This window comes from Tasmannia lanceolata, unplaced genomic scaffold (assembly GCF_043159265.1).
Source record: "Tasmannia lanceolata isolate RefF3 unplaced genomic scaffold, GAP_Taslan_0.1 ptg000013l, whole genome shotgun sequence".
NCBI classification, from domain to species: Eukaryota; Viridiplantae; Streptophyta; class Magnoliopsida; order Canellales; family Winteraceae; genus Tasmannia; species Tasmannia lanceolata.
In genome coordinates this window covers 22034902-22050352 of record NW_027518690.1, presented here as the reverse complement: position 1 = coordinate 22050352, position 15451 = coordinate 22034902, and positions in this window count along the sequence as shown.

The window sequence follows — 15451 nt, the reverse complement described above, 5'->3', positions numbered from 1 at the left end:
TGACTGCCCCTGGTAAAACTGGTTTTCTTCGAGTTTTTACCCGATTTTCACAAACTTAAAAACATCATATCTTTTTTGTTCGGTCTCCAAATTGCACGAGGTTGGATCCGATGGATTCGTATCGACGAGAGGAATCCACCAAACCCGATTTTTACGCTCTGAAGTCAAAGGTACGATTTAAGAAAAATTGCTAAAGATTCTTATTTGAATCACCAAAACTCAAATTTCTGAATTCAGATTCTTACCAATCAACCTTGAGTTCGTTGGAACCGTAAAATAATATTAGGTCCAACAACTCAAGATCAATCCAAAGATTTCTTATTTCTAATCCATATAAATCACAATTCTTCTTTCCTTCTACTTATTAAACCCTTGCTTTAGGATTTCTAATATTCCAAGTCGTTCATAGTTCATAAATCTTACCTTGGTTCGCAGCTTCGACTTCGAAATCGCGATCTCCTTGGTCTTGTCCTTCTCTGTCTTTGATTTCTGTCTCTTGGGCTGAACAAAACATTTAGGGTTTGTTTAAGCCACAAAACGATGAATTCATAGGCTTTCTTAGGAAGCCCTAATCGGAGTCAAATACAAACGGACAAAAACACCCCTCCTTTAGAGGGGGGGGGGGGCAAAAATTTTAAAGGGGGTATTTTGGGTATTTAGAGCGAGATTAAGAGTTATTGCAAATTTCTTTCCACCCGTACCACAGATCATGAGCAGACATGAACCTAAAACACGGTATAGATATCGCGCAGTCGATAGTGAAGGCGATAACTTTGTTAGCAAGAAAGAGGCTCCTCTTAGAATGTCCTTTAAACACCCAGTTATTCCTTTCTTTCCACATCACCCAAATCACAGCTAGGAGGGATAAATTCCACAGAACCTTCCCCTTCTTTTTCCACGAAACTACTAACCAACTTTCCAACTAGTCACCAAGTGAAGCCGAGAATACCCAAGAGATCTCAAATCTGCGAAAGATACAACTCCAAATCTCTGGCCAATTTACAATGAATGAATATAGGATCCACAGATTCCCCCACCTCTAAGCAAAGAGTGCAATGGTCAATAATAATCATTTCCTGCTCTCGCAGGAAATCTACCGTCTGAATTTTACCAAGGCAGACTACAAGAAACAAGCTCTTTAGTGGCGAAAATAATCGTCACTAAATATCTTGAAGGCGCCTCTAAAAGGTATTAGTGGCAATAAATTCGTCACCATTGAGTCGCCACTATAGATGTGTCACTAAAAATAATAGTGACGACTTCAAAATATCGCCACTAAATAGATATCTTTTAGTGATGACATTATTGTCGCCACTAAAAGTATATATAATAGTGACAAGACTTGTCGCCACAAATTTGTGAAGTTGTCACTAAAAGGCCTCTAGTCGCCACAAAAAAAATGGTTGAAGATCTAAATTTTCTATTTGCGGCGACTTATGAGAATTCGTCACTAATATTATTCCTGCAAACATTTCCTGTGGAAAATTTTCCTTGGTGGGATGTTTAGTGATAAGATATATGTTGTCGCTATATTTAGGCAATTATGTAGGCTTTGTGACGACATGTAAAGTCGTCACTAAACTATAATCTTTAGTGGCAGCGACAAGATAGAAATCGTCACTAATGTGTAAAATGCAGTGGCGACTTTCAGTTGTCGCCACTAAAAACTTGTCATTAGTGGTGAAATGTAGCTCGCCACTAATGGCCCAATTTCTTGTAGATTAACAAAAAACGCACACCCTTGAAGGGGCATGGATCGACCAGACTTTGGCTACTCTGAAAGACCCAGGATCAGATACAAAGTGGAGGTAGAAAGATTTGACAAAGAAAATACCCGTGGGGTTCCAAATCCAAACCCTTTTATCCCTGCCTGAGACTTAAGGAAACAATCTACTAGAACTTCCAAAAGCCTACCCACCAAATCAAGCTCCCAATAATTGGAATTTCTTCTAAAGAGAGGCACCCACACCACCTTGGAATCTCTTCTAACAAAGCAATCTCTGACTAAAACCTCTTTGCATGAAGCCAAGGCAAGCAACTCAAGGAAAGAGTCTTTTAAAGGGATAAGCGAACACCTATTATCAAATCAAAATATGATTCGTTCCCTAGTGGTGACCCTGAATCGAATTCCTTCTAGGAATTTGTGTTTAACATGCATAATATCACGCCACAAAGTCAACCCCTCATATCTAAATTTACCCTCAAATTCCTAATGAGGGGGGAGCAAAATTTTTAAAGGGGGTATTTTGGGTATTTACAATCTTAGAGCGAGATTAAGAGTTATTGCAAATTTCTTTCCACCCGTACCACAGATCATGGGCAGACATGAACCTAAAACACGGTATAGATTTCGCGCAGTCGATAGTGAAGGTGATAACTTTGTTAGCAAGAAAGAGGCTCCTCTTAGAATGTCCTTTAAACACCCGATTATTCCTTTCTTTCCACATCACCCAAATCACAGCTAGGAGAGATAAATTCCACAGAACCTTCCCCTTCTTTTTCCACGAAACTACTAACAAACTTTCCAACAAGTAGGGGTGTAAATGGATATTCGGAAATTCGATTACCGTCCGCATCCGAATCCGTTTAAAGCGAATATCATCCGAATCTGTTTCAAGCGGATATTATCCGAATCCGTTTATGAGATATCCGGCTCTTAGCGGATGTGAATCTGGTAAATGGTATATCCGATCCGTTTAACATCCGAATCCGAGAAGTAAATCCTTTTTATTTATTATTAATAATATCATTAATATTTATTTTTAGTAATGACACACTATCTTTTGTTTTTATAAGAAAAGTGAATATTCATTTTAGAAAAAAAATATAAAAACAAAAATAGCCCAAACCCATTCCATCAAAATAGCCCAAACTCATTCCATCATATACAAAAAAAGGAAAAACCCAAAGACCACTACCAACACTATCATCCATCCCCATCGCCTCCCTCTCTCTCTCTGCCTTTGTTTTAAAAGGAAGAAGAGGATCTCATATATTTTAGGGTTTGAGAGTTAATTTTGTGAAGAGAATGTAGAGGTCTAGTTTTAAGGTTTGGAAAATTCATTCGAGTAAGTAGGAGAAAAAAGATAAAGTGCTGCAATAAAATGTTAGAATTTACCGGATAAACGGATACGGATAATATCCGAATTCGAACAATATCCGACGGATACGAATTCGGTAATAGATATTAAATATCCGTCGAATCCGAATCCGAATCCGAATTCGGATAGTGTATACTGTAATCGAATTCGGATATAGCCATATCAGCTCCGAATTCGATCTGTTTACACCCCTACCAACAAGTCACCAAGTGAAGCCGAGAATACTCAAGAGATCTCAAATCTGCGAAAGATACAACTCCAAATCTCTGGCCAATTTACAATGAATGAATATAGGATCCACAGATTCCCTCGCCTCTAAGCAAAGAGTGCAATGGTCAATAATAATCATTTCCTGCTCTCGCAGGAAATCTACCGTCTGAATTTTACCAAGGCAGACTACAAGAAACAAGCTCTTTAGTGGCGAAAATAATCGTCACTAAATATCTTGAAGGCGCCTCTAAAAGGTATTAGTGGCGATAAATTCGTCACCACTGAGTTGCCACTATAGATGTGTCACTAAAAATAATAGTGACGACTTCAAAATATTGCCACTAAATAGATATCTTTTAGTGATGACATTATTGTCGCCACTAAAAGTATATATAATAGTGACAAGACTTGTTGCCACAAATTTGTGAAGTTGTCACTAAAAGGCCTCTAGTCGCCACAAAAAAAATGGTTGAAGATCTAAATTTTCTATTTGCGGCAACTTATGAGAATTCGTCACTAATATTATTCCTGCAAACATTTCCCGTGGAAAATTTTCCCTGGTGGGATGTTTAGTGACAAGATATATGTTGTCACTATATTTAGGCAATTATGTAGGCTTTGTGACGACATGTAAACCCGTCACTAAACTATAATCTTTAGTGGCAGCGATAAGATAGAAAGTCGTCACTAATGTGTAAAATGCAGTGGCGACTTTTAGTTGTCGCCACTAAAAACTTGTCATTAGTGGTGAAATGTAGCTCGCCACTAATGGCCCAATTTCTTGTAGATTAACAAAAAAAGCACACCCTTGAAGGGGCATGGATCGACCAGACTTTGGCTACTCTGGAAGGCCTAGGATCAGATACAAAGTGGAGGTAGAAAGATTTGACAAAGAAAATACCCATGGGGTTCCAAATCCAAACCCTTTTATACCTTCCTGAGACTTAAGGAAACAATCTACTAGAACTTCCAAAAGCCTACCCACCAAATCAAGCTCCCAATCATAGGAATTTCTTCTAAAGAGAGGCACCCACACCACCTTGGAATCTCTTCTAACAAAGCAATCTCTGACTAAAACCTCTTTGCATGAAGCCAAGGCAAGCAACTCAGGGAAAGAGTCCTTTAAAGGGATAAGCGAACACCAATTATCAAGTCAAAATTTGATTCGTTCCCTAGTGGTGACCCTGAATCGAATTCCTTATAGGAATTTGTGTTTAACATGCATAATATCACGCCACAAAGTCAACCCCTGATGTCTAAATTTGCCCTCAAATTCCCAATGACCAATAGAAAACCCATACTTGCTGTAGATTATTTTGACCCATAGATGGGAGACCTCTTCTCCAAATCTCCGCGGCCACTTTCCTAAAAGAGCTAAATTTGCCTCCTTAATCTTTATAATACCAAGCCCCCCTGCCTTGATTAGTTTGCAAACTTCCTCCCACTTTACAAGAGGTATACCTTTTTTATCATCCGATCCCCCCCCCCCCCAATAAAAAGAAGAAGAAGAAGAAGAAATCTTCTTTGGATTTTCTCCCATCTATTTATAATGCTCAAAGGGCATCTGAAAACCGAAAGATGATAAATATGAATATTGGCCAAAACAGCTTTAATAAAAGTCACCCTGCCACCCCTTGACACCAGATTACGTTTCCAAGTATCTAGTCTCCTTTCAACTTTCTTCTTTCACCACGTACCTCGGATAGCCTCTCGGCAAGATGTTGACAAACATGACATTGCCATGAATTATTTACAAGCTGCAAATGTTCACAAAACCCTAGAAGAAAATGTACCGCAAACAGGAATACAAGAGGAGCAAGCCATCAACAAAAAGTTGTGGGAGACAAGGTCGATTCAGAAGAAACTGAGGAAGATGATAGTGTATGTTGGATAGGAAATGCCAATGATGAAAATGGCGACGTGATCATGATTTATCCAGAAAGCAAATGCTGATGAGAACATTGAATTCACATTGAAGAATGTTGAATGTGATTGAAATTTAAGTGTTTGAGACATTTGGTGCTTCTTGATTGTTGTTTGTTTATTAAGACATGTGATGTAGTTTTTAATTTATAGTTGGTGGCTTGGTGGTGATGTTAGACAAGGGTTTTATTTCTTATAATAATTCATGGTTGGGGTTTTTCTCTTTTTGGTGGTTAAAAATGAGATCAAACTTGCAACCTCAAGGTGGAATCACAAAGCCTCTTCCAAATGAGTTACAAGCCTAACTCTCGTATGGAAGGAGTGATAGTAATTGCATGCAACATCATTCATTTACAAATCATTCAGGATTTCAGGTTAGCTTTGAGTATGTTAAAGTGGCAATCTATAACTGGAATCCTTATTAGAATACCTAATAAACTTAGCTCCTTAACCCATAAGCTGCTTTCCTGAAAGTCTCACATAGTGAGGATGTGCTTTTTTAATTATAATAGCCCATCCTCCAAAAAATATTTTTGCATTGGCAGACCTCTAAAATATAATCTCTACGTGTTTCTTGCTTTGAGGTCCTTAATTTTTCCCCATGCAGTTTTCAGTTTGTTTAATGTAATTAATCATTTCCAAAAGAAAAGGAACTCATAAAAAATAAGACGCTGGGAATTAAATAACCTTTCCTGATTTTTAGATCAAAGCATATATATATATATATATATATATATCCTTCATGATCCTCACTTTATCCAAAAAATAGACTCCATTACTCTGAGCTCTGGGATGATAGAACACAGTTCTGTCAAAACAAAAATTAAAGAAGAAGAAGAAAAGAGTAGGAGAAAGATGAAGAGAACAGTGAGTTAATTCGAGGAAACACAGGCCTCCAATGTGCTAACTGCACTAATTGTGATTATATTTGCTGAATAGCCATATGGAATCTACATTATATGGAAATTGAAAGTAAAATAGGAAACATAAACTAGCAAAATAGGGAAATCAAATTAAGAAAACCTACTAGAATGTGAAAATAACGTAAATAGGAAAAACATACAAAAAAGGGAAAATTGGTTCTAACATTCCCCCGCCCTTAATTTCAACCTTGTCCTCAAGGTTGATTAGTAATAAGAAGCGTTTAAAAACGCGGATGCGGAGCAGAATGCGGCCATAGAAAATCCTAGTTGACACGATACGACGCGGTCGAGTACTCGGTTGATGCGGCTGAGTACTCGGTTGATGCGGTCATAATTTGAGAGAGTCAAAGGAGTTTTTATAGAATATGTAGGGCAAAACGCGGAACGCGGCTAAGGTAAAAGGGACTCGACTCAGGGGATTCGACGCGGAAGTGGGGGAGTTTGAAAACTACGGTAATAAGCTCTGAAAATTTGTGCTGCACTGGGAAGACATCATGCCCCTCATTATCTTCATTTGGGTCGCTTGCTGGCTTGATCATCAACAATCTTTTTGTCCGCAACGATGACCCTTATGCCATTTCTCATCATAGTGCCAACATAGGCCCTTCGTCATTCTGTCCTTGAGTTCCTCTTCTGTCAATTGCTTCACATGCATGTTACGACCAGTGGATTCGATGGGACCCTTCTTGAAGTAGATAAGAGGGGCGATTAGTAGAGCCTTCTGTAGACACCCTATTTTGACCGAACCCCTTTTATATTTTGTTTAATAAAAACCCCACTAAATCAGTGTTTTTAAAGTCCCAAATTTCACCCTAGGCTTGCTTAGGGTTCTAGCTAGATCCCTGGAAAATTCATCGAAATCCGAGCAGGCTTGCCTAGCGAACGAGCCGAGATAAGTGTCGTAATGTAATTTTAGAAAGGGGGGTGAATTTATCCTGAACAGGGCAGAGCCGGCCCAGAATGGGACACGATTCGTAGTGCGCTGTAGACACCTCAATTTGACCGAACCCTTATTAACTTTGTTTGACCAAAACCCCAAGTAGATTAATGATCTAGTATCTCAAATTTGTCCCTAGAGTAGGTTATGGTCCTAATTGGGTCCCTTCAAATTTTTGTCGAAATCTGTCAAGGTTTGCTTAGCAAACGAGCGAGGTAAGTTGTGTAGAGTAAACTAGTGTAGTAGAAGGGGAGTGGTTTATCAGGTTCAGAGGTGGCCTAGTCAGTACATTTTGCAGTAGAGGGTTGTCCTGGGTAACTAAAGTAGTTAGATGCCATTTCCTTAATTTTTCATTAAAAAGTTTCTATGAGACCACCCATTTTGGACAAAGCTAAGTTAAAATATACTAAAAGGGGGTGTCTATGTAGTTAGGGAGGGATAAAAATTAAGGTCAAGATCTATAAATAGGAGCCTAAGAGCTCATTAGTGCTAATCTAGGGTTTTCATAGATATTTTTTTTAGAGAGAGAGAGGGAAAATTAGAGAGAGAAAACAGATCGCAAGGTACAAACCCTAATCCTTTGTGTTTCTCTTCTCCGGCGAGCTCTGATCGAGCTCTGGCTGGCCTATTTCTTCCAATTTCTTCCTTGATTTCCTTTAAAACTATTGATTTCCAATTGCTTCTCTTCATAAAACCCTAGATTTTGCCCAATCTTTTCTCATCTTCTCAGGCCAATTTTCTGGTCAAATCGCATTCTTCTAGCCACCTTCACCTTGCATCTGTTGTTCTTTTCTGTTGAATCCTTTCACCTAATTCAAGATTTGGTATTTGTTTGAGAGGCGAATCAAGGTTCTAAATTTGAAATTTGTAAAAGAAAAGGAGAAACTCAAAGAGAAATATTCAAGTTCACTTCATTCACCACTCCTGTAAGTATTTCTTCTTAATTTGTGTATTTTTAACCATTTGTGATGTTCTGATGAGGTATGGTGGCTGAATTAATTAGTAGGATTATTCGATTGTAAATGATTCATGTTCTTTGAATTATTTTACATCGATGTTATGATGATTTGTATGGAAATCTTAAGCTATATATTTGATCTTTACTTGATGAGCTTGCAATAGAACAATTAGGAAAAGATGATTAGATTTTTCTCTAAATGGAATTTGTTTGATTCTATAGGTCTTATTTCTGAGGAAAAATGGTGTTGATGTCACAGATAGTTTAGTATTTAAAAAAAATAAAAATAAATAGGTAATGGATGATAAATGAAGATTTTGAATTTCAGTTTTGGTTGGAACCTTATGATTTTTTTTTGATAAAAACTCACAAGAAGGCTTAATGTGGAATTTATTTTTATCATATGATTTTCAGAGGACAAAATTCACCTTTAGCATAAACAGTGACTTCATAATGTATAGAAATGATGTGAATACAATCACTGTTGATAGAGTTAATGTATGATAAAGTCAATAATAGTAGTGCTTTTGAGGGCCAGCAATCTGGTTTACTCCATATTAATGTTGCACGTTCAGATGTTCTGTTTTATTCTGTTTTGTTGATGAATCTTATGTTACTTAGAATCAATAAAGAGAAATAGCTTTTAACAGGTTTATGCTGGCTTTAATGTCTTATTGAAATTCTTTCTAAGTAAGAATAACCTTAAAGCTATGAGTTCATTTCTTTGAGCTTTGTAGCTTTCTTTAAACCTCAAATTCGTTTGCATTGGTATCTATTATGATTAATTTTAACTTGTTGCTCTCTAATGCTTTGAAATAGAAAAAAACAGAGCTTAACAAGTCTTCAGTTGATAAGTATAATTCTCAGTTGATAAGAACAAATAATTCCTATTGTGTGAATTCACTCATGGATTAGATTCATTTTGTATGTATTTTAGAAATTAGAACAAGCATAGAATTGAATGAGTGCATTCGTAGTATTTCCCTTAGTTGTCTGATGTTATTGAGGAAGAATATTTGATATGATGGTTTAAATAAAGAAAGAGTTTATGCTTTAAGCTTAAAGGGATCTTTTTTAGATAGCTATAGTAAAATAATGTACTACAGTATTTATGGGGCTTGTACATAATGTCTGTGCAGTTTTTTTAAGAAGAAATGTTTAGTTAGACTTATAGTCTATTTTAACTACCGCAGAAGCTTGTCCTCAATGTTAATCTTTTAAAAATCACATAGTTTCTGTTACAATATGGATTTAGGATGCATTCTTCTTTGAAAATCAATGCTTGACTTGGGACTTTTTTCTTCTTTTTACCTTTTCATTTCATGAGCATTTTTTATAATTCCTTAAATGCCAGTTTCAATTTTTTTTATGGGCTGGAAAACAGGGGGGTTTGTGATGATTGCCAATTTCATTGTTATTGAATGCTGGTTTTATTGTTTATTTCGAATTGTGTAAAGCTAGCTTAAGCTATTATTAGTTCTGTTGGGATAGTAGTTCAAATTACTCATGGGAAGTAATACTGATCTAGTCATGCTTTGGGCTGTTATACTGATGCTGAAATATAGAAATGCTATTGTTAAAACATGATAATACTATTACTATTTCTCAGTCCAACTCCCAATCATATATTGATAGAGGTGCAATTTTAGCTTGTCTTTTCCTTTCATTAAGCTGTCAAGAATACTTTTGGAATTGTAATTTTTATTTGATGGTGGTGATTCTCATTAAGTTGTCAAGTTTCCTCATGTCCCATAATCTCCTAGTATTCACTTCCTTAGATTTTTACCACTGATCGCAGTCCATTTTTTTTTTTTAATTTCATAAGTTGAATTGGTGAATGCATTTTGTGGCCATGTGATTATGTGTTTGAGTTGGCATCGCTTTCTTAGAATGAGTGTTAAGATATATTGACATCACTTTGATTCATTTTTTCTGTCTATCAGATTCAGGTTTCTTTGATTTATGCATGGTATTTTAATAATGTTATTGACTCGTCACCAGCTCACAATTTTCATGATACTGTGCATAGCATGTGTCTTTTTGAGTGGGCTAGATAGTTATTTCATATGATTATCCATACAACTTGCTATACAATCGTTTTTATTCTTTTACTGGTTATATTGTAAAGTTATTATTAGCTACTTTTATGATAAGAATATCCATAGTAAGATCACCTTTCTATGCTTATTCTAGAGAGATTTGTGGTCTTCACATGGAAATTGATATAAATATATAATCATTCTGAAATTTTAATTGGATATGTATTTCAATACAACAGGGAAGGCATTCAATTTTTATCATAGACTTCACCTGGAACTGATAGTACTTGATTTGGAAAATCCTATTTAAGGGTAATGGTTGAATTGTGTTGAACTGAATATTTGGTGCTATATTATTCTCTAGATCATTCATATGGTTTAATTAAAAAAAAATATAATAAATAACCTGATAAATGAATGCAAACAAATAGTTTCTGAGACTTTAATGAATTTTTAGTAACAATTTTGACACCTAGTGTACTGATTAGTATACAATTTGGACTGATTTCCTTGAGGATGACTTGGTTGGAGTAATTGCGCGAATACATTGGGGAGGGTATTAGAATTAAAGGCCCTTGTAATGCATGTTTCCATGAGCCTATCTGTTGTTCATTGCAAGGGCGATGAAGGAGTCATCCCAAACCCATCATTAGGGGACTTGTCAAGTCCTAGTAGTATTTCCCCTTCTCTTTTAGGAGTTTTTTTCCAGTCTTTTAGACACCCGCAAGCCACTAGAACCCTTTCTCATTGCAAGGGCAATGAAGGAGTCATCTAGAGCCTCACTAGGAGACACACTCTGTCTCATTAAGGCAATTCTCCTTTGGAGATAAGCCTTGTCATTTAGAGCCTACCCTTAGGGAGTTTAATTTGGTCTTGTAAAGTATAAGCCTATAGGAGGCTTGCTCAGCCTCATTTTAGAACAGCCTCCTCTAAGTTGTACCCCCAACTAGGTTAGAGAGTAACTTGATTTTTAATAGTCTTATCCATTATTTATCTTTGCAAGGGCAATGATAGGGATACTTGGAGCCCGCCTTTGTGTCTGGAGACTTGCCCAGTCTCACTAGCACCAATGTTTGTTTCCTCTTAATTTAGAAGTCGTATTTTGATTTATTTGCACCCTCTCTTATAGAGTATTAGACACTCTTTGACTTGTTTGCACCCCCTCCTTAGTGTTGATTGTTTAGGAGTCTATCCCATAGACTATTAGTGTGTAGTTTATTCTTTACATAGGAGTTTGTCCTTTAACATTATTGTCACTTCCCTTTTTCCTTAAAGACTATATTAGTCTTATTAAAGTCTTACCTACTTGATATCTTTCCATGTTTTTCATAGTTGGGACATTAGTTTACTTGGGATATTTTCTTTTTTACCTTGGGACACTAGTTTACTTGTTTGTGTATCATTTTTTTCATTTCTGGGACATTAGTTTACTTGTTTCGAGGTTTCCCCTTTAACCTTAGGGTTTGGCCCTAGTGTGCTGTTTGTCATGTTTCCTTTTTAAGGGTTAAAACATTTAAAAATTTAAAAAACACTTGAACATTTAAAACTAAAAAACATCAGAAATTCAAAAGAACAAAAACATTTGAAAACTTTAAAAACTTCAAAAATATTTGAAAAGATAAATTTTTAGAAGTAGTTAGGAAATTTTGCTTCTGAACTACGTTGGCTTGATCATCTTCCACGAGGTACGTAGGCAGCTTGGGATCCACATCCCAAGTCCAGTCAAATTTTGTAAATAAACCATTTAACTCTTTTTAAAAATACAAATTTTTTTAATAAAATGTGTTTCGAAAAGACCTTCCTCTAAGAGTTAGGATTTTGTCTTAGATAGAGTGTTTTGGTGTTTTGTGTTTGTTTTAGAGTTAAGAGTTTGTCTTAGCTAGGAACGCCTCCGTTTGGTCAATTGGCGATCCACATCACCGACTGATGACTAGAGTAGGGTGCGTTAAATAGCCCATTATTTTTCTTAGGATACACAGCCTAGTTACACATAGGTTGTAGGTCCCACCTGCATTAGCTTACCCACCTGCATTAGCTTAAGGCTAACTTGCACTTAGTTAGGGCATATAGGGAGTTTTAAAATTCACAATTCACTTAAATTTAAATAATCGCTCAAGAAGCTTTAAGAATCAGTTTGGTCTTTTTGGTTGAGTCTAGTTTAGTGGTCTAGATGTCTTAGGCATCATATTTTAAAATATGCATGAAGAACTACGTTGCCTTGATTCTCGTGGAAGCGGAGATACGTAGGCGGCTTTGGATGAATACCAGACCATCCAAAGAATCGGACAAAAAGTTTAGAGTTTTAGGGCTTGTTATTAGTGTTTAAGGATTTGTGTTTACTGATATCATTGTTTCTAGCTTATAACTATTATTATGTGTTTTACTTCAGATTGTGATCATCTCTTCATTAGTTTTACTTACATGCTTAGCTATAGCTCTCACATGTTTAGCTGTAGCTCTTTACTGCTTATATACTGTTTACTGCTCATATGTTTAGCTGTAGTCTTTATTATTATTGATTATCATTTCTACTATAATTTACTGACGTTTGTTCCTTGTGCAGGTACATTGTGTTTAGTTTATGTAGCTATGCATGTGTATGTTTACTGTTTTCTTAGATGTGTTGAGTTAGGATAATATGTATGTTTAGAGATTGGTAACAAGGTTATCTGTTATTGGGTTAACATTAGACTTTTCCGCCTCTTTGAGAGACGGTGGATTCTAGTGATCATTCTAATGACAGATGATGCTAGTATTAGTTCTCCTTAGGTATGGATGTTAGATATGATGTATAGAAATAGATAACAAGGTTATGTGATATTGGATAAGCTCTAGTCTTCTCTGCCTTTTTTAGAGACGGTGGATTATAGTGTTTAATTCAATGTTGGGTGACACTGATATCAATTCTCTTTAGGATTTGGATGTTTATTTTTTTGCTCATCCTCGAGAAATGCATGCTTAGGTAGACGATTCCTGAGGATTGTTCCCATTTCACATGATTTTCGCTTGAAATTCTTTAAAATTAATAAATAAATGGCATAAGAGACCGAGTGCTTGCACTTGGGTGAATGGGGTGCTCTTCGGATCTTCCTCATTTGTAATCAGGCACGAGCCCGTATACCTCTGGATTTATCCATTGCACAGAGTATCTTTTGGGTTTCAGGGCTGACTTCCCTGGATGGCAACTCTGAGTTATTTTAGGTACGTCTTGGTTTGGGGATTTATCCTTGGATCAAGAGGTATCTCATTTTATATCGCCACTCTTGCTATGCTATGAGGGTGGCACTGTTTTGAGAGTTCCTTGGTAGAGCTCTCCTTCACATGTGGATGATCTGGAGACAGTTGGGGGCTCGTCGCTTCGCTCTCTCGGATCGGGGTCCACATGCGCCTATCAAAAATAGCGCAACGGCGCGCCCATCAATTTTAATAGTGCCAATATCAACATCTTATTTTGCCTATATATACCAACTTAACCCTCATTTGTCATTTTGATTAGGGTTTTCTAAACCTAATTTTAGAGGGAGAGTGAGAGAGAATAGAGAGAAAGTAAATCTTGCTTTTCGGACCCTAATCTTATGCTCATCTTCTTCTCCGATCACCTTCGTCAGAGCTCCGGCCAAGCTCTGTCCGAATTTTCTTCCCTAAATCATCTTGTTTGCTCCTCCTCTGCAAAGTTGCATTAACATTCTCTCTTCGTTATAGTTCTAAAACCTAAAATTTGTTGATTTTTACTACCTCAAAACCCTAACTTTGTTTCTACAAACCCTAACTCCTTAGATTCAAACAAGCTTTCCATAGATCTGTAGTTTCCTTTGGCAATTTCACATCGTTTCTGCAATTTTAACAATTCAGCCTATTTTGGTGAGATTGCATTGATTCTGGCAAAATTCTGGTATCATGTTTTCATCAATTGGAGCAAAGCATAGAAAGAGGCAATAATCATCCATCTTCTCTTTTAATCTCATTTCAGTTTTACCTTGCTTTCTTTATTTGCTTTTGTTTATGGCTTTGGTTACTTGATTCACGATCTGTTTCTCTTTATATTTGATATTTATTTTTAAAATTGAATTGATAAAAATAAAAATAAGAAGAAGAGCTGCAAGAGATTTCATGAGTAGATTGATATTTATTTTTACAATTGAATTGATAAAAATAAAAATAAGGAGAAGAGATGCAAGAGATTTCATGAGTAGAGGATGGAAGTTTTGCTTTGAAATTAGGTCTATATGTTGAGATTTTCTCTTTTGTGAATTTGTTAGATTCTTTCATAGTGTGAAAATCCTCTCCTAATAATACATGACAAGCATAATTTGTTTTTAATGCTAATTTTGCTTTAATGACCGTAGTTTGAGATCAAAAAATTCTAAAAGGTGTTTTGATGAGTGTAGATTTTTTAAAAATTTCTTTCTTTAAATTATAACCGAAATATGATGAGTATCCAATGAAGAATCCAGCGCTGTTGATAGCATGTCATGGCAGAATTTAGTAATGATGTTCATTAATGTAAAAAAAATTGATGGAATTGATTTGTTGATCAGCTTGTTAACCTGTTTCTGCAATAAATGTCGATTTGGATCTATGATGTTACATTGATGACCAAATGATAGGATTCATGGCTCTGTATTGATAGTGTTGATTTAAAAAAAAAAGTGTTGTGATGACAATTTTTGTGACTTACCTGTTGGTTTTAGCTATTTTATCTATGTATACCACTATGTTTATAGTATAGGGGGTTATATAGTATGTTTGATTATGCTAAGCTGAATAGAATAAAGTTGTTTAGGGTAAAAAAAAATTATTATTTGTTCTTTTGAAAGATATTGTAGAATAATGAGTTTAAATTCAGTTTGGATCACGATCATTGACTGAGTTAATCTTTATGTGGCTTCCCTTAAAGCTAATGATGATAATATTCTATTGTAGTTGTTCATAGAATTCTGCAATTAATCCCATCTGTTATTGTATACATGACTGTAATTTTGAGAAGTTAAAATGGTAGCCAAATAATCATTGGTTAGTGATTGGTATAATTGAGATTCCTGGAATGATTTTCTGCCTTTACAGTAGGTGCGAGCCCTGTTTGGTTCAGGTCATGGATGTAGGTTGTTGTGAAGTTTTAGAATGCAATTAGAATTGAAACCCTGCATTAGGACAAAATTCTGTCAAGGGGATTGCAAGAATTGGAACAGATATGCTTAGATTCCCTCTTCACTGGGGTTTACAAGTAAAAAGAAGGTTTAGAATGGGGGGATTATAGTTGATCATTTACTAAGATTGTCTATAGAGTGCCGCCCTATGGACATTCATAATAGCAATAAGGAAGAGGTTTATTGGTGATAATCATGAGCTGCATCGTGTGA